The sequence below is a fragment of the Amyelois transitella genome, chromosome 12 (genome assembly GCF_032362555.1).
Source record: "Amyelois transitella isolate CPQ chromosome 12, ilAmyTran1.1, whole genome shotgun sequence".
In the NCBI taxonomy this organism is placed as follows: domain Eukaryota; kingdom Metazoa; phylum Arthropoda; class Insecta; order Lepidoptera; family Pyralidae; genus Amyelois; species Amyelois transitella.
In genome coordinates this window covers 2,733,331-2,753,068 of record NC_083515.1, presented here as the reverse complement: position 1 = coordinate 2,753,068, position 19,738 = coordinate 2,733,331, and the positions used below count along the sequence as shown (strand labels likewise).

At 35.7% G+C, this 19,738-nt stretch overlaps 1 non-coding gene across 1 annotated transcript; it reads left to right on the top strand.

Moving 5' to 3' along the window:
* Window positions 1–966: 966 nt before the first annotated feature.
* On the top strand, window positions 967–1,128 carry LOC132902361 (U1 spliceosomal RNA). Its single transcript, XR_009657100.1, has one exon. It is a non-coding gene; the product is annotated as a U1 spliceosomal RNA (small nuclear RNA).
* The last annotated feature ends 18,610 nt before the right edge of the window (window positions 1,129–19,738 follow it).

The window sequence follows — 19,738 nt, the reverse complement described above, 5'->3', positions numbered from 1 at the left end:
CAATACGTCTAAATCGCATCAGAGCCAACCATTTGTGAAGGAATGCTAAATGCCTTCAGTTCTCGTGGCCGGCTGAGGAATCACAAATTCCTTGAAAATGCGGGTTGTTTGCATCCGCAGTTCTGGCAGCTATTCTTCTGCTTTCATCCAAAGATAGAGGTATATTTATTATGGCAAAGAGGAAAGATGTGTATTTTTATTTTTCACAAATAAAAGATAAACAACTCAACCGGCAATATATTACAAAACTCAACCAGTAAATCATTAAAATTTAATGGGCATAAGTTTTTTTCTAAATATTAGTAATAGAATTTATAGATCGGTTGCTAGCCCATTGCTTAAATAATTGCCGTGTGGTTCCTTGCACCAATATAAAAAAGAATGGGACCACAACATCTAATTTCCCATGGATGTCGTAAAAGGCGACTAAGGGATAGGCTTACAAACTTGGGATTCTTTTTTAGGCGATGGGCTAGCAACCTACTATTCGTCACTATTTGAATCTCAATTCTATCAAAGCTAAACAGCTGAACGTGGCTTATCAGTCTCTTCCAGACTGTTGGCTCTATCTAGCCCGCAAGGGATATAGACGTGACTTTATGAATGAATGAATGCTTAAATAATTTCTAATTCCTTTTCATTGTTAGGGAGTATTAAATTCTACTTTCGTGTGGGCGTTACACGAGTCTAATTAATAATTATGTAAGTCTATTTTATCGAAGTAACCTGCGGTCTTACATAAAATTATTAGTCTGAATTTTAAATCAAAAGATTATTTTTCTATAATATGCATTAAAGATCTTATCATTTCTGTTGGATACAATATTAATTCAATAAAGAGTTGCTTAGTAAAAACACTTGCTCGTCACCGCTAGATGGCGTTATACGTAAACAAACTGAGCATAAAACGCGCTATGGTTGCGATTTCGCATGGAATGACCCTCTCGAGTCCGCGCTTGATAAAGCATACTTACCTGGCATAGGGGATACCGTGATCAAGAAGGCGGTTCCCCCAGGGCGAGGCCTGTCCATTGCACTGCGGATGGGTTGACCCCTGCGATTATCCCTAATGTGGATAACTCGGATGCGTAATTTTTGGTAGTGGGGACTGCGTACGCGCTGTCCCCCCATAATACTTAAAACTAATGTTTCTATTCTCGTTTCGGTCTTTAATTATCATTTTCCAAAACGATTGAAAACTGTTACGGTTACATTTATGTGTAGCTAGTCAACTAAGATAAAAAATAAAAGTAAGCAAAAAATATTTTAATATTTATATTATACTGAAAAACAAAAACCTTACTCATTGGTGGTTCCTAGTAATTTTTAGTTTTAGTGCAGTCTCTTTTTGGTACTTGTCATATTTTGTAGAAACTGAATTTGAGTTATATCTCCGGATTATAGGATAGGATTCGTGTATTTACGGCAGAGGTTCCTGTACATGTCGTAAAATGCGAAAAAAGATTAACAATATTCTATAACACAAAAACAATTTCAGCGACAAATATGGTAGATGTCAGGCAAAGCTGCGTCAAGCAGACGCCTGCAAAGGTTGAATGTTTTAATGTATAAAGGTGTGCTAATATTAAATGGTTCGACACATAATTTAGTAGTTAACACCATATCAGTAATTGCTACCAAATTCATTTCCGAACTACTTAGAGCGACACCACACAGCAAATTGGAACTCCTGGCTTGCCATAGTAAACTATAATTGATCACAGTATGTCTAACTGCCAGTGTAACTAAGAAATATTTTTTTAGTGAGTTATCCATTTACAATTTATTATTTTCATTTGTATTGGAATTCAGATTCCATAACATTTTTAGTAGGTACTGACATGATAAAATTCTTCAAAAAAGTAAAATTAGTATTTAGCTCACTGTGATGTAGAATAAACAAATCAACAATATAATGTTACCAAAAACATAAGTATATTAAATACAAAAAGAAATATTGAAAGTTCTGAACGTAACTGATATGACTTTCCTTTCGTGTTTATACTATGGTTAGTAATACCGTGTTCGTTTAGTAATTACGGGAGTCCAATGCCCAGTTTTATCGAAAGAACATATGGCGAGAAATGTAGTTAAACACGTATGCATGTAAAGTCCATTTTACTATGTAGGTACTTAATTGAAAATAAATGAAAAATTAATTAATAAAATATAATTAATTATTTAATAGCATATGTATAATTAATAGCAAATGTAATAAATTATGATCTGTTATTTCATTTAGTTTTGTTTCAACAAAATTGTTTTTTTTTAAATTATTATTTCAGTCAAAAACTGAACTTAATTTATTTTATTAGTACCTAACTAGCACATATTTTATGTATTTTGAATAAAAGTTATAAATCCAAATTAACTCTTGATTAAAGTTCCTAGGATTAAATCCAAAAGATTTTCGAGTCAAAGTACAAGGTAGTAGTAGTAAAAAGTAAAGTATGTCGTAGTAGAAATACAATGAAAGGCAAATGTAATAATCGAGAAATGTGACCATTACCTATGCTGACCTTCCGATTCCAATTATTCTCATTACTTTGACACCTGTACGGCGTTGACCCGGGTCGACCGGTTAACCGCAAACATATGATTTATAAGTATCCTTTTAAAATGATTATTCAATATTTATTATTATTTAATTTTTATTTTTATAAGTATACTATAAGGTCATTGTAGCGAAGGAGCGGGTCTCGCCAGATACAAGTTTTTGTAAACTTAATTGGTGAGCCCCCGCAACCTCTGTTTTTGTAACATTTTTCTAAAGAATAAAGAATTTTGAATTTGAATTTGAATATGATTGACCCGCCCGGGTGAATGCAACCGGCCACAAACCAGCATGGCACGCGCGATGCCGTTTATACATACATACATAAAAGTGCCGTGTGGTTCCCGGCACCAATACGAAAAAGAATAGGACCAATCTATCTCTTTCCCATGGATGTCGTAAAAGGCGATAGGCTTCTAAAATTGCGATCCTTTTTTTAGGCGATGGGCTAGCAACCTGTCACTATTTGTATCTCAATTCCATCATTAAGCCGAGCAGCTGAACGCGGCCATTCAGTCTTTTCGGGACTATTGGCTCTGTCTACCCCGTAAGGGATATAGACGTGACTATATGTATGTATGTATGTATGTACATACATAAAATCACGCCTCTTTCCGGAAGGGGTAGGCAGAGACTACCTCTTTCCACTTGCCACGATCTCTGCATACTTCCTTCGCTTCATCCACATTCATAACTCTCTTCATACAAGCTCGGCGGTTTCGGGATGCCGTTTATATCGCGCGAAATATTATCGCCGTCCCATTTCACGTCATAATAAAAGCAAAACAGCGATAGGTTTTCGCGTGATCCTGGCAGATTAAGAGCAAGCCTATCCCGTAGTCGCCTTTTACATCATCCATGGGAGAGAGATGGAGTGGTCCTATTCTTTTCTCTATTAGTGTCGGGAACCACACGGCACGTGATGATGATCTAATTTTATTATTTAGGTCATACAGCTGAACGAGGCCTTTCAGTCTTTTCGAGACTTTTGGTTCTGTCTACCCCGCAAGGGATAAAGATGTGGTTATAATGTATGTATGTAGGTATATGTAACTTTTTAATTTAAATTACTTTAGACGAGTAACCACTTAAGACCTAAACTGGACCTAATAAAGTTAACACGTGGAGTTAATTTGACGAAACTGTGGTGAAGTTTTACGGCCATTTCAAAGTCTGTTCTCATAAAATATATACGACCACTACGTGACTGAGCAGTTGTAGTAAATCCTACATGTAGGTGACTAATGTTAAACACAATCAGTCTTTTCAAGACTTGCCTCTGTCTACCCCGCAAGGGATAAAGACGTGATTAGGTATATGTATGTTCTAAATATTTCATTTTAAATGTCCATCAATCTTTCCTTCCAGTACTTATATTTTTTTTAATTCGCTTCATTTCATGATAATTAGCTTATAAGTTAAATATACCAAATAATATATACCTAGTGTATAGTTTCTCTTAATAAATAGGTAAAGTGACTTTGAATTTGAAGAATTAAATTGAATTAATTTGGAGATAAATAAACTCATTCTTTTCATTCATTCAAAAGGTAAACATAGATAACATTACAATTTTTAAGTATCTAATTATTTTTAAGACTCCTGTCCTCTTTGTTGGTAAAAAATGAAATGTGACAGCTATAGATCTAGTACTTTGTACAAATTGCCAATTCACCATTTGCGGCTTACAAGCTATTTCATTTCGTCGATTTATTACAATTTCAATTACAAAGATACCCTTATTCCGAATGATAAATCTAATCTATCCGTCTCCTTCAATTAAGGTGACTATAGCTCTTATTCCTTTTACTTTATGGGTGAAAATCGAACAACTGTTTAACCAGACTTTGGGAGCAAACTAATTCTATTTTATGATGTTAGTTCAAACAGATGGATGGGTTTCACTCGTTTTTACAGAAGCTGGCTGCTTAAGATAAAGTCGTTTAAGGCCAATATCATTTTTGCTCCGTGAAAAGATGATTTTATGAGCGTCCAAATTGAAAAAAAAAAAGCGGTTGTATTTTAACTTATAGCAGTCCACTATGAGGTTACTCTGAGATTAATTTGGTTGTAAATAGTATTTTAATTGATAATTTCTGTAAGAGAAATCTCGGAGAGCACACGTATTGTATTAAAACCAGCATTTTTTTTAATTAAAAAAATATAAAAAGAAACACAGAGGATTGCGCTTGGTAAAATTTATTGAATTGTACAACCATTAAAGAAATTTACATACAGATTACGTGTTTTTCTCTTACGGGGTAGACAGCTAAACTAATAGTGGCTTAGTGATGGAATTATTAATGTAGTGTCAGCTTACAAGCCTTTCGCCTAAAAGAAAAATCTCAAAATACGTTTCTAAATCCTAACATTACAAATTTGTCGAAAAGAAAATATCGATTAATGGAACCTACATCTCATATCGATATTCGCTTTCAATATCCGGCGGTGACAGATTCGAAATAAACCGAGTTTGGTCGATTCGAGAATCGAGATGTTGGGAATCGATTGCATGCGATTGAGAAACTAATTTCGTCGAGTACGTGATATTGAATCGAATTCGTGAACGCGTTTGAAATGTTTATGGAAAGTAGATTCGGCTATCACTGTTGATATTTTGTATACATACATATACATATATAGTCACGTCTTTATCCCTTGCGGGGTAGACAAAGCCAACAGTCTTGCAAAGACTGATAGGCCACGTTCATTTTTATAGCTTGATGATAGAATTGAAATTTTGAATCTCAATTCAAAAAATAGTGACCGTTTGCTAGCCTTTTGCCTAAAAGAAAAATCCCAGGTTAATAAGCCTATCCCTTATTTGATAGTTTGACATAAGCAAATGAGGTATGTCCTATATGATTAAGGAAAAGGCTAATAGACTTGGGATTCTACTTGTAGGCGATGGGCTCGTGGAATCCCAATTCCATCATCGGGCCATTCGGCTGAACGTGGCGTTTCAATCTTTATTAGACTGTCGGCTCTGTCAACCCTGTAAGGGATATAGACGTGATTTTATGTATGTATACGTGACTATGATTATGGAATAAGTTCTTTTTTGGCATTGGGCTATCCGTAAGGATTTCCTGAAAAATAAATTTTGGTTATTCATGAGCATAGCGGTAGGCGTATAAACTATTCTTCATGCTATGCATCTAAATATAACCACACGGTAATTGCAATAGAAACATTGATAGGTAGTTCAATATTTACGTCATTGTTAGAATGAACGAAACAATGAATTTTGGATTGAATTGGAACGTTCGATGTCGATACGGCGGCGTGTCCTGTTAACTGTACGTCCAAGTCACGAGAATAGAGAGTCTAGATTTTAATAACACTAATTGAGAAAAGGAAAAATTAAGAAATTTAGTGCCGTGTGGTTCCCGGCACCAATACAAAAAAGAATAGGACCACTCCATCTCTTTCCCATGGATGTCGTAAAAGGCGACTGAGGGATAGGCTTATAAACTTGAAATTCTTCTTTTAGGCGATGGGCTAGCAACCTGTCACTATTTGAATCTCAATTCTATTATTAAGCCAAATAGCTGAACGTGGCCATTTAGTCTTCAAGACCGTTGGCTCTGTCCACCCCGCATGGGATATAGACGTGACCATATGTATGTATGTACGTATGTAAAAATTTAGAAATGGTTTCAAGAACACAATACAAGCTGGGTTAGGTTCCGATTTTACAGAGGTCAGAGATCACAGAGGTCAGACGGCAGACACTTATATTAATAAATAGAGGCGGCACCTGGGCTAATCTTAAGAAGAAACATACATATAGTCATGTCTATATCCCTTGCGGGGTAAACAAAGCCCGCAGTCTTGAAAAAACTGAAAGGCCACGTTCGGCTGTTTGGCTTAATGATAGAATTGAGATTTAAAAAGAGACAGGTTGCTAGCCCATTGCCTAAATAAAGAATCCCTTAGTTTATACGGAGTTTAAATTAATAAAAAAAAAATATTACGGATAGTCTCTGCCTAACTCTCTCGAGGAAGATTCTTGATCTAATGTTTCATGTATGCGTAGGTTTATCTACATTCGTGTAAGTTTGGTGACCAAAATATCAATTAAACCCCTTTCAGTTTTATATAATCGAAAAGTGCCGTGTGGTTCCCGGCACCAATACAAAAAAGAATAGGACCACTCCATCTCTTTCCCATGGATGTCGTAAAAGGCGACTAAGGGATAGGCTTACAAACTTGAGATTCTTTTTTTAGGCGATAGGCTAGCAACTTGTCACTATTCGAATCTCAATTCTATCTTAAAGCCAAATAGCTGAACGTGGCCTATCAGTCCGCTCAGGACTGTTGGCTCTGTCTACCCCGCAAGGGATATAGACGTGATTATATGTATGTATGTATGTATGTATAATCGAAAAATTAATACATTACAACTTGTACCACACCTAAAGCAAGTCCCTGAATTATTTATTAGAGGTGAACGCACTTTCTGACAAAATTTCAGGGAATACGAGTGACTGAGTGTTTTTGACGTAATGCGAAAAAGATGGTCGCACGGTATGACGTACGGGTGTTTTACCACTTTATATGCAAATTGAACGAGTATTTTCATTTTATGTATGTAGTTACTTACATTTCTTTTGCGTTCGTATTTGAGTTACCTGTTGAATAGTCCATATCTTGAGTGAATTCGGTACTCAGTTGTTATTGTAATATTATACTTATGTTAATGTACGAGTGCCTATGTAAAAGTTTTATTAAAGGCGATATTATATAACGTACTTACATACATATGGTCACGTCTATATCCCTTGCGGGGTAGATAGAGCCACCAGTCTTGAAAAGACTGAATGGCCACGTTCAGTTATTTGGCTTGATGATAGAATTGAGATTCAAATAGTGACAGGTTGCTAGCCCATCCCATCCCTTAGCCGCCTTTTACGACATCCATGGGAAAGAGATGGAGTGGTTCTATTCTTTTTTGTATTGGTGCTGGTAACCACACGGCACTAAAACAAAACTAATAACGTACTTCTTATTCCTTTAGGGATTTCAGGGGTTCAGTAGGCAATGGCTCGAAGGTCATATTTGATTGTAAAGATATCAATGCTTAAAGAATTACAAGGGCTATAGTCCCGGTTGCACCCTCACCACTCTGGACGGGAGCCCAGGGTATGACTTTTACTATGGATCCTGGTTTGCGTGAGTCAGGTTTTTGCATGAAGCGACTCCCATCTGACCTCCGCAACCTTTGCAGGGGAACCTTACCCGTATTGGATCGATCATGGTTATTGGTTACACATCCAGTTGCCTGTGCAGGTCTTCTCACGATGATTTCCCTCACTGTAAGAGCATCTGTTAGTATTCTAATGTACGTAACTTAGAAAATAGTCATTGGTACATGAAATTGAGTGACCGGATATGGAACAGCGTGATAAGGGAATGTTGTGATGTGAAAGAAGATGTAGTTACAGGAATAGAAAAGGGTATGTTGAGATGGTTCCGTCGTGTGGAGAGGATGAATGAAAGCAGGTTGACTAAGCAGATATACAAGGAGAGTGTGGAGAGAAAGGTCGGAGTAGGAAGACCTAGACGAACGTATCTTGATCAAATTAAGGATGTCCTGGTAAAGGGTCAGGTCAAAGTACCCGGAACCGCCGAGCTTGCATGAAGGAGCAAATCTGAAGTATGTAGAGATCGTGGCAAGTGGAAAGAAGTAGTCTCTGCCTACCCCTCCGGGAATAGGCGTGATTTTATGTAATGTATGTATGTACATGGCCGAGGTGGGATTAGAACCTGTATGTGCATTTCTAAGCATCATGCATTTTAACCGGGCACCTTACCGATTCGATCACCGACGCTCTCTCGGAGAGCCTAATAAACTTGTACATACATACATATGGTCACGTATATATCCCTTGCGGGGTAGACAGAGCCACCAGTCTTGAAAAGACTGAATGGTCACGTTCAGCTATTTGGCTTAATAATAGAATTGAGATTCAAATAGTGACAGGTTGCTAACCTTTCGCCTAAAAAAGAATAATTATAATAGAATAGTAAACTTGTCCTTGACATTTAAATCTCTGACAGCTGAAGCTGATCGCGGCCTTTCAGTATTTTCAAGACTGTTGACTCTGTCTACTCCATATACGATGAAGACGTATACAGAAATGATCATATGTACTTATTATGAGAAAGGTTGAGTACCTTTCACTATTTTTTATACGACACACGATGTTCCAAAACGCGCCCAAAACTCAATATTTTAATTACAACGTGTGAATGTTTATAAACACAAGTCAATCCGTGAGCGAAATCAAATTAACTTGAAAGTCTCTCCGAAACCAGACGGCGAAATAAATAGGGGATATATTTTTGGTATGTGGCGCGCAACGAAATACCCTTTTCACAGTCAGAAATTTCTGGAATTTCAGTGTTTCATTGCGGGAGTGTGGACGGAACATTTTGTAAGTGCCTCGGCGGCGTGAATGGTATCACAGATCATTAATTTGTACTTCAGGCTACATATACATTAGGTATATATTTTTTATAAACAGTATTATCCGTGCCGTGTGGTTCCCGGCACCAATACAAAAATGAATAGGACCACACCATTTCTTTCCCATGGATGTCGTAAAAGGCGACTAAGGGATGGGCTTACATACTTGTGATTCTTGTCAATCAAGGCTGATTAATTTGGAATTCTTTTTCTAGGCGATATCCTGTCACTATTTCAATCTCATTCCATTATTAAACCATATGGCTGAACTTGTCCTTCCAGTCTATTCGAGATTGCTGGCTCTGTCTACCTCGTAAGAGATAAAGATGTGGTTATATGTACGTAAATCTGGGTCTAGAGATTTGAAACTCGTCATGTGGGTTCCAAAAGCGCGTGCGGTTTAAAGAAAAACGACCCGAAACTCGCGGAAAAGAAATTGACTTGATTTCTTTCGCATGCGGATCAACGGGCGTATGTAAGTAAGAATATATAAAATTGTGGTGCTTTAGTGTAGTTCCCGGCACAAATACAAAAAAGAATAGGACCACTCCATCTCTTTCCCATGGATGTCGTAAAAAGCGACTAAGGGATAGGCTTACAGTTTTGATATTCTTTTTTTAGGCGATGGGCTAGCAACCTGTTACTATTCGAATCTCAATTCTATCTTAAAGCCAAATAGCTGAACGTGGCCTATCAGTCTTCTCAAGACTGTTAGCTCTGTCTACCCCGCAAGGGATATAGACGTGATTATATGTATATATGTACGTAAATAGCTTTTGAATTTCAAATTTTACTATGGTTCGCTTTGTTTAGAATCTAACGGTAGCGTTCTCCACTCCATTACTGGAACAATCGATTACTATTAATATTTTAGAAGGAAATTGAGGCCACCTGTTATTGATATTTAATATACGAATGCACGAATGCATAGGCAATTCAAGTAATAGCTTCGGTATGTTTTGTTTTGTTTGAATTTACAATCAAATTTTTAAATGAAAGGTTTTTTTATTCAACACTGGAGGCCACCCGCGACTTCGTCCGCGTGGAATCAATCCCGCGGGAACTCCGGGATGAAAAGTAGCCTCTATGTTATTCTGGGTCTTCAGCTTCCTACATACCAAATTTAATCGTAATCGGTTCAATAGTTTTTGCGGGAAAGAGTAACAAACATCCATACTGACATACTCACGAATTCGCTTTTATAATATTAGTAGGATTGGATAAGGCATTTGTTTCATCTTACCTAATAATAAGTAACGATAAAGACGAAGATATAAGAATGAAGATTATCAATGCTTATCCAAGATTTTTATTTAGTCATTTTTTCCATAAGCTAATATAATTTGTTTTGATATTCATTCATTCATATAATCACGTCTATATCTCTTGCGGGGTAGACAGGGCAAGCAAGCCAGCCATCCCAGTCTTAAAAACCACAAAAAGATATACACTAGTCCTATAACACTCCTAAAAACTACTATAATTAAATGACATTCTTAAGTTTATTCAAAATATCAAAGGATCATTGTATAAGTTAAAATTTTAACCCTTTCTAAAACCTGTTATGAAAGATACCTACAGCAAAATACTCTGCTATCCCTAGGGATAATATATCAAGATGGGAGCGAGTAGAAAGATGTTGCGAAATCACAACAAACTGCTCCATGGGCGGTGTTTACTTTCTACAAAGACTTAGTATAGTGTGAATAATTATATTAAAGCCCCTAGAGACGAAAAAATAAGAAGAGTAAACTTTAATAACTAAAAAAAAAAATAACGTACATCACGTCTATATCCCTCGCAGGGTAGACAGAGCGAAAGGGTAGGCCTTGTTTAGCTTTTAGGCTTAATGATAGAATTGGGATTCAAATAGTGACAGGTTGCTAGCCCATCGCCTACAAGAAGAATCCCAAATTTATAAACTGATCCCTTAGTCGCCTTTTACGACATCCATGGAAAATAAATGGAGTGGTCCTATTCTTTTTTATATTGATGTCAGGAACCACACGGCACAACAAATACAACTTAGTTTTTCTTTGATTTCCAACAAATACACGTTGGCTTTCTATGAAATTTCGACATTGTTAATAAATCGTACATTTCTATAAAATTTGATTTTAATGGCTTTGATTTCAATCTGCCTATAAGTAAGATGAGGCCTAAGGTACGCACGCAAGCAAGTGCCTATTCACTCTCGCCTTGAAATTTGTACATATATAAGTGGGTGTACATTATTCGAGGGTTTTACAATAGAAGAGAGAAACAAAAATGTTAATTTAAATTTTCAACAGTATTTTACTGAAAAAAAAACCAAAGTTTTTATTAATGAGTTTACGTATAAGTGTTCTGTCTACATTATAATCACGTAAAGTCAGAGCCAACAGTGTTGAAAAAAATGGAAGGCCACGTTCGATTCATTCAATTCATTATTTTTATACCGAATTGGCATAATTGTAAATCAGAAAATAACAAAATCAAAAGAAGTTTTTGCAAAAAATTTTGTATGCATTAAGCTTAACGATTCTATTACAAATATTCTAATCTCTTGAAATAAACTCATTTACATTCAAATGGACTTCAAACATCACAAATTTTCTTTTGAAACATTCTAAATATATACTAGAATGTAATTTAACAGAAGGGAAGCAAGTTGAGAGAATTGAAGCTAAAAGTTACAGAATAACAAACTTTGTTCAGCTTTCACGTCTGGATTTAGTCTGGGATCAATGTACCGAATAACTTTAATTAAAAGTGATTATATTGTTGTTTTTAATTAAAATATTTATAAGCTCTTATTGAAATGTCTTTGACTTTAAACATTTAAATGAGCTGAACAAAAAAGGGTACGTTATCTTTCTAACATTTTTGGGTGCTAACTATGCTTCAGGGCCCGTTTATAATATAACACGTATCAGTAAAATACAAGCTATTTTCCTAATGTTGTCTGTCTCAGGAATTGGTAAACAAGCGATCCTTGATTTAATAAATAGGTTTTTTCACGAAGCGCCTTTTGTCTGATCTCCGCAAACTTTGCAAGAAAGCCTAACCCATATTAGATCGTATATATAGGTAGATAGTTACACCTCTACTTGCCTGAATGTACAGGTTTCCTCATAATATTTTCCTTATTGTAACAGCATGGGTTCGCAATTAATCTATACTAATATTATAAAGCTGAAGAGTTTGTTTGTTTGAACGCGCTAATCTCAAGAACTACTAGTGCGAATTGAAAAATTATGTGTTGAATAGACCATTTATCGAGGAAGGCTTAAGGCTATATAACATCACGTTGCAACTTTTAGGAGCGAAGAAATAATGGAAAATGAGAAAAATAAAACGGGGAAAATTATTCATCCTTGAGGGCTTCAATGGTGCCCAAGATAACTATTCCACGCGGACGAAGTCGCGGGCACAACTAGTACTAAACAAAACGATTGTACATGACAGTCAGTCTATTAGTAGGCCATGATAGGATTTAACCCAAAGCCACCTTGGGCCTGACCCTTTTTTTATTCGGGCAACTTTAACCATTCTTAATAAATCCATGACCTTATTCAGACGTAATCAGCGATATAATTACAGGCTTTATCCCAGCAACAAGCGGATATTAATTACAATGTGCTTGATCGTAATTAAGCCCTGTTTATTACCCCTGCGTTTTATTGCCAGGTTATTGTCTTGTGTTTTATGTTTTAATTTAACCTCTTTTTTGGGAATCTCGTTTGTAAAAATTACCTAATTTTCTAGATACGAATCTCCGTTTATATAATGAACTATTTTTTGTCTGCAGCATCGTCCGCGTGATTTCAAATTCAGCTAGTGTTAAAAATATTGTTTATATTGTTTATGTTGTGTAACTTAGTTATATTTTTGAAATAAAATGTTCATTATTATTTTTATTGTTTAAACAAAACATTCTATAATATCTCGCACTTTTCTCCCATGTCTTGCTAGATTAATTATTAATTATATATTTTCAAAATTTAGCTTATTAAGTACTTAGTATATATAGATAAAGACCGAGGTCAATAAGAAAAACCTGCTTTTCATTACCTGACAAATAAAGTATTTTAATAACCTAATTATTAACCTAAGTCTAAAAATATCCTTTATTTATTTTTCTAACCTCTTTCAAGTAGGTACAAACCCTTCTAAACATTTCCTTCCGCAATTAATTTGCTAAGGATTCAATTACTTGGGAAATTAATACGCATTTTTATTTTTAATCTTACGAGATTAAAATCAATTTTATTGCTCGAAAAAAATATCTCCGTTAGATGTAAACAGTAGGAATTTTGAACTCATAAGTTTTCTACGTAGCGTTAGTGGTCGGAAAATGCATGATACGCAAAAAGCTACAGGTTCAAATCCCACCTCGGCCATGTTAGTTAGAATACTAACAGATGCTCTTACTTTTCACTTTTTTATCAAAATTCGTACAGTAAGTACATTCTGGAGATAAGGTTGCACAAACACAAGCTTTCTTTAATATATTTTATGGGTTATATAAAAGTTTCTTATCCTATTACATACCCCATATACTATATTATATATAAAATTCTCGTGTCACAATGTTCGTTCTCCCACTCCTCCGAAACGGCTTGACCGATTCTAGTAGAGATCGGTTCAGAGATTCGAGTGTGAAGAGGTACTTACCAAAAAATTTTCATATCTGTAATATATCTATGAATTTAATTTGAATTGAATGAATGAATAAAAGTTTATTAGCATCACATACACTAAACTACTACTTAGTAATAGTAAAAACAAAGTAGTTCTTAGTTAAAGTAAAAACAAAGAGTTGCCTTAATTGTAATACTAATCCGACGTCCACTCAGCTTGTGTCGAGGCATTGAGTGAATTAAAGACTTAATCAAGCATAACACATACATACATACATAAAATGACGCCTCTTTCCCGGAGGGGTAGGCAGAGACTACCACTTTCCACTTGCCACGATCTCTGCACACTTCCTGCGCTTCATCCACATTCATAACTTAATCAAGTTAACCTTTCAACCAAACCAAATGATTTAACATTTCAAATTCATCAATTAATGTGGTTTTGTTTCAGAGTTCCAACCCCACGGGGGTCAGTATCCAGCACTGGTAGCTCGACAGGGTCTCGGCTGGCGAGGCTGCTGACCCAGGGAGTGAGGGGAACCCCTGAGGATGTCTCCATGGACGCGCCCAGGAGGCTTAGTTGGGAGCGGTATGTTTTGTCTTATCTTTGTATATAAATTGAATTTGTAGCCATAAAATGATAGATAGATAGACTATGATAGATAGGTAGTCTCTGCCTACCTCTCCGGGAAAGAGGCGTGATTTTATGTATGTATGTATGTAGATAGATAGACTCTTTATTGCACCATAAGAAAAACAGAAAAAACATAGGTAATGAGGTACGAAAGCGGACTAATCGCTAAAGCAATTTCTTCTTGTCAACCTTAGGGTTAAATGTTATAGAATATAATCTTTTTTTGCTTATGATTAGGGTTTAGAAAAGGTGTAGTATAAAACATATTTCCTCCTGATCAGCCATTTATTATTATATGTTATGGGGATAAACATTTATTTATCTTATAATATGGTAAACACAAGACTTGTGCAAAAAAAATATAACAAATAAACATTCCTAATTATACAAATCATACGCGACCTATGTAGGGAAAGATTCACTTAACCTTCGACAATATTTAGGATAAAAATTACTTATTATTCCAGGTTAATTTGTACCCGTGTACAATTTCATCAAAACCCGGTGGTTTTTGCGTGAAAGACTAACAAACACACATATACTTACAAACTTTCGCATTTATAATATTAAGCGTTAGTATGTACCCGGAACTTTATAACAGCACAACTCCATATCTATCCCATGGATAGCGTTAAAGGTGAGTAAAGAATAATCCTGGGATTGTTGGCTCTGTCTTCCCTGCAAGGGAACCCTGTATGTTTTATCAATTTAGTGCCAAACCAATTTGAATTACAGTTTAGTTGACGCGAAGCGCGATAATCCCGGATGAAAACATTCACCTAAACTCGCTCAGGTCCTGTGGGATTCAGGAGAGTAAGTTTCTGTGTCAGGTGGAGGCTACCGGGGACACTAAATAAGGGATATTGCGCATTCCCGCAATTTAGGGAAGATTTTGAGACAAAACTCATCAGCAAACAAAAATATTGACAAATAAATTTAAAAGAATGAAGGCCGTTCCAGTTATTTCTACTTGCAACACTTGATTCAATACGGTCATCTTGCCATAGAAATATTATCAATATCTTTTTAAAATTTCTAATAAATATTACGTTTCATAATGCAATTTCCATAATTTTGCAGGTCTGTGGTACTCGTAATCAATAAACATGAAGTAAACAAAAAAAAATTGATTAAAATCTACAACTATATAGGAAGAAATATAATTTATATGAAACATACTTTTTTTTTTAGAAATATATTTATAGAAGTATGTTATACTTTTCAATATTATTTTCTGATGCTTACCTATATAAAAAGAAATAAATGAAATAAATATTGAAAGTTAATAAAAAATAAAAACAACATGAAAAAAGATTTAAGAGTACGCGGCCCTTCGCCCTTCGGAGGAGATGTATTTCGTTTCTTTTTAAGGTTCCGTACCCAAATGGTTAAAACGGAACCCCTTTACTAAGATCTCGCTGTACATCTGTATGCCTATCGCCAGGTCGTATCTCATGAATCATGTAAGTGATAACGTGATGTTTTTTCTTTAAATTGATAATAGCAAAAGGTACATGATTTAAATATTACATACATACATATGATCACGTCTTTATCCCTTACGGGGTAGACAGAGCCAACAGTCTTGAAAAGACAGCATTCAGCTGTTTGGCTTAATGATAGAATTAAGATTCAAATAGTGACGGGTTGCTAGCCCATCGCCTAAAAGAAGAATTCCAAGTTTATAAGCCTATCCCTTAGTCGCCTTTTAAGACATCCATGGGAACGAGATGGAGTGGTCCTATTCTTTTTTTATTGGTGCCGGGAACCACACGGATTGAAATATTCACAAAATATATAGGTAGCTGTGACTATGGACGATACGAATTTCTTGGCGCGCGAGTCCGACTCACGCTTGGCCAGTTCTCTTAAACTTACCAGACTATAATTGCATTTGCTTTGCGCTGAAATAAACGGACGTTGTATCATTAAAACATGAAATTTAACTCATTTTGTATTCATATCATTGTATTTGAATCTCTGAAGACCTAGAATACATAATATAATTAAAAGAGAGTTAATTAAAAAGCTCATTTACTCAGTACACAAAATGATAAATTGTTTTCATTTTGCCAAGTATTGCTTTGTGCAAAGTTAAAGGGTTTACATACAAGTTTGTTAACCCTGAAAAACCTGAAAAGGGGTTATTTCAAGGCATCAAAATGTCTTAATGGCTTAAAAATCCCTTACGGGGAAAACTAGTCTCGAAATGACTGAAAGGCCACGTTTAGTCGTTTGGGTTCATGATGGAATTGAGATTCATATATAGTGACAGGTTGCTGGCCCAAAACCTAAAAGAAGAATCACAAGTTTATGAGCCTATCCCTTAATCTCCTTATCCATGGGAAATATATGGAGTGGTTCTTTTTGAAAATGCCGAAAAAACGACACATTAAGATATATTTCAGTTGAAAGTTTGTCATAATAATACTAATACCTTAGTGCGAGTTTGTAAATCTACTTATATATATGTATGTGACTCATTCACAAAATAATATTTTCCTTAACGGATTTGGACAAAACTTCATTTATTCAATGAAGTTTTGTCTAGATCCGTTACACGCGAGTGTACCAAGGTCGGATACTAGATATGCTATAAGCTAGAGGCAATGTACATATAAAAAAATAAACAAGGACTGGCAATTTTGAACTACAGTCACAGAAGATTAATAGCAATAATTACAGCGTCTGACATGGGTAACGCGTGTGCTTAAAAATAAAAAGCGTATAGAATTTGCACTACCTGACAGAATTTGCACACAAAGCGGACCCCAGGCCCCGAGACTTGATGGCGGAGGGTGCAACTGGGAACACGCCAAGATTAGAGAAAGAGAGAGAGAGAGAGAAGTTACTGTATATCAAAATACACACATTATGTTTAGTTTATACTAAAACACTGACTCATTTTTATTGCAGAGCGTAAGTGATTGTATGGTTATGTGGCCTAAATAAAAAACAGCTCTTTTACATAGATGTCGCACAAGGCGATTAAAGGCTTGGGAGCATATTCATCTGGTGCAGGCTTCGATACATACATACATATAATCACGTCTATATCCCTTGCGGGGTAGACAGAGCCAATAGTCTCGTAAAGACTGATAGGACACGTTCAGCTATGTGGCTTTAAGATAGAATTGAGATTCAAATAGTGACAGGTTGCTAGCCCATCGCCTAAAAAAGAATCCCAAGTTTGTAAGCCTGTCTCTAATATCAAGGAAATGTAAAAGTGTGTTTTTGTCAATCTTCAAGTCAAAATCACTAAACGGATCTCCATGAAATTTTCAAAACATATTTCTTTTTAGCACAAAGCAAACTTTTCGGCCAGAGCCGCGGATAAGAGCTACTTACGGATGTGTAAAATGTTCAGCCATAAGTTAAATTTCTGTACTCTAAATATTTTGCAGTGTGGGTGTCGTGTGATGGTTGGACGTGACATTCGCATTGTTATTTACTTTTTTTCGGGTATCGAATTAAAAGATTCTGTTTCTATTTCGGCTGGCTTATGTGCGTGACATTTGTAATTAAAATGTAACTTTCAATGTTAATAATGTAATGACAAAAATATTATAAATAACATTGACCTTAATACGCGAAACAGTGTTATTATTCGCACGCCTTTTTAAAATATACCTGCCCGTTAAAAGTATGTGTTCCAAACAGATATATACCTACCTAGAAATACATAGATATATGAAACACAACAAACACAAACAAAGAAATAAAACACTGACTCATTCACTTACTCACTGATCACGAAATCTTAAATACTACTGTCATACATATCATCACGTCTTTATCCCTTGCGGGGTAGACAGAGCCAACAGTCTTGAAAAGACTAAAAGGCCACGTTCAGCTGTTTGGCTTAATGTTAGAATTGAGATTCAAATAGTGACAAGTTGCTTGCCCATCGCCTAAAAGAAGAATCCCAAGTGTGGAAGCCGATCCCTTAGTCGCCTTTTACGACTTCCATGGGAAGGAGATGGAGTAGTCCTATTCTTTTTTCTGTTAGTGCCGGGAACCACACCGCACTGCCTGGGCCACTAAATATGAAATTGGACAGAAAGGTAGATTATCTCTATGAGACGTTCGCTAAGAATGGATTTTCAGAAATTCTTCAGTTAGGAGAAAGTATTACGCGGGCGGAGCCTCGGGCGCTCTTTAGTACATATAAAGATATTGCTGCTTAACCCAATGGTGAACTGTTAAATGAACGAAGAAGAATAAATATTGAAGAAGCAAAAGAAGTGTGCAGGGACCGTGGCAAGTGGAAAGACGTAGTCTCTGCCTACCCTTCCGGGAAAGAGGCGTAATTTTATGTATATACGAGCAATCAACTTGGATGAAGAAGTTAGTACAAAATGAACAGATTTAAAATAACAAATCGTAGCATTATGCGTAGCTCATGGCGTAGCGTCGTAGCAGGTCTACGCCAACCACCGTAGCGACGAAAATAAATGAGAATCATTTTTAGACGTCGTCGCCCCCACTAAATATTGTCCTTTTGTTGTGGATGAAACATTGACTTGATGTACAAATGCGCTGGACATGCAATTTTAATTTGATTGCAAAATTTAAAATAAGCACCGTTAGGTTTATACAATAATTGTTTATTGACGTCCGGCGAAAAATGCTACAGTGTAGTTTGTTCCGCCGCTTCTTCTACACATGCACTTTGGAAGTGAAGTAATATATACTAATTAGATTTAAGTGATGAGACGTCAATAAGTTATACGTTGTATCCAATTTTGAAAATAAATCTATTCTACTCTGTTTTATTATGTATATTTTTAAGCTAATGTCATCTGATAATACGGTTAAAAAAACAGTATTAAACACAATAACTGTATATTTAAAGCAAACAGGAAAAAGAATTTGATGAATCGGTGGGCAGCCATATTACATACATACTTCTAAGTACACCTCCTTCTCGGAAGCATTGTAAGAGAACACTTGGTTCTATATAACAACTAAACTCTCTGCGAAGTTATCCTTAAAGTCTATTTTACGCCTTCGCAATCCTGAAAGTAAAGAAGCTCATTATAATAAAAGTGCACCTTAAAAAGCATAAGTTAAAGCTGTTATTAAACGGCTAACCCTACATTGTAGCCGGTTGCATACAAGATCACTCGACAATCATAAGTAGACCCCTTTATTAGTTCCTCTCCGCACAATCTCCATAAAAATGAAGATGAAGGAGGTCTCTATAAAATGGCCGAGATTACCTTGGCTATTCAGAGCTAAGCGGTGCTTAAACTGACCTTTTGTATGAGTTGTCGTTCGTCTTTGAAGACTTGTTACGTGAATGACCGTTTAAAACTATTTTTAACAGCTTTTATTGTACTGGCGACAAAATAATACATATTCATACTAAAATGCAAAAGAAAAATATTTGTTTATTTTTCTCTTAACGCGTTAGGTTCATTGAATCCATTTTTCTTGAAATATTGCATTTATGT